The following is a 970-nucleotide window of genomic DNA, read 5'->3' as shown; positions in this document are numbered from 1 at the left end:
ATCCATTTTGCAGTACCAATTTTTTTTATTGAGCGTTCCTAACACTCCCTTCTTTATCATCAAACTTTTGGCCGTTTAGACCATCTACAATTTTTCTGCTTCCTCTGCATTTTATGCTACGATATCTAAATCATCGGTTATCAATCCGATGTGGTTTCAAGAGAATTGTGTTTTTAGATGATTAAACGCTGATGGTAATATGGTGGAATATAAAAGGTTCCCCGGTAACAATAAAAGAGCACACATATATATCAAGGTGATTTTAAGGTTGTTTCGAATGAAAAGTCGAAGTTGACTTGTTGGAGCTGTGACAAAATTTGCTACTTTGAAAGGAATTACCAAGTTATTTTGGGTAATAATAACACTAAAGGAATTAGCACAGATACGTGTTAAACGTTTACTCAAGTTCCGAGAGTTTTCCAGGTGCATAACTATATGCATCAATCTTTCCTTCCGTAGATGAAGTGCGGTTGGTTCATCATTTCGATTGAGGTGTTTTCAAGAATTATGAAATGTTTTAACGCAAATTGTAATCATCAAGATACAAATGAGGTTTAAGTTGAAATCAAGTGGCAAACTTGAAGAATTGTTTAGTTTCATATGTTATAATCAATATTTTAATTCATTTTAATTGTCCAATGTTGGCAGTCCACAGTCGATAGTCCACAGTTAACAGTCCAATAATTCATATATAGTTTAATATATAATATTCGAATTAATTAATACGTATCGTGACCCGTATACATGTCTCAGACTCGATCACAACTCAAAGTATATATATTATTTGAGAATCAACCTCAACCCTGTATAGCTAACTCAAGCATTACTGCATATAGAGTGTCTATGGTTATTCCAAATAATATATATAGATGCGTCGATATGCTATGTCAAAACCTTGTATACGTGTCCCGATATTTAAAGTGCGTAAAATAAATAACAGAAATTAAATGACAATAAATAAAATTGCGAG

Source organism: Rutidosis leptorrhynchoides, chromosome 8 (assembly GCF_046630445.1).
Source record: "Rutidosis leptorrhynchoides isolate AG116_Rl617_1_P2 chromosome 8, CSIRO_AGI_Rlap_v1, whole genome shotgun sequence".
Taxonomy (NCBI): Eukaryota; Viridiplantae; Streptophyta; class Magnoliopsida; order Asterales; family Asteraceae; genus Rutidosis; species Rutidosis leptorrhynchoides.
The sequence above is the reverse complement of the archived record's forward strand: the minus strand, read 5'-3'. Positions refer to the sequence as shown.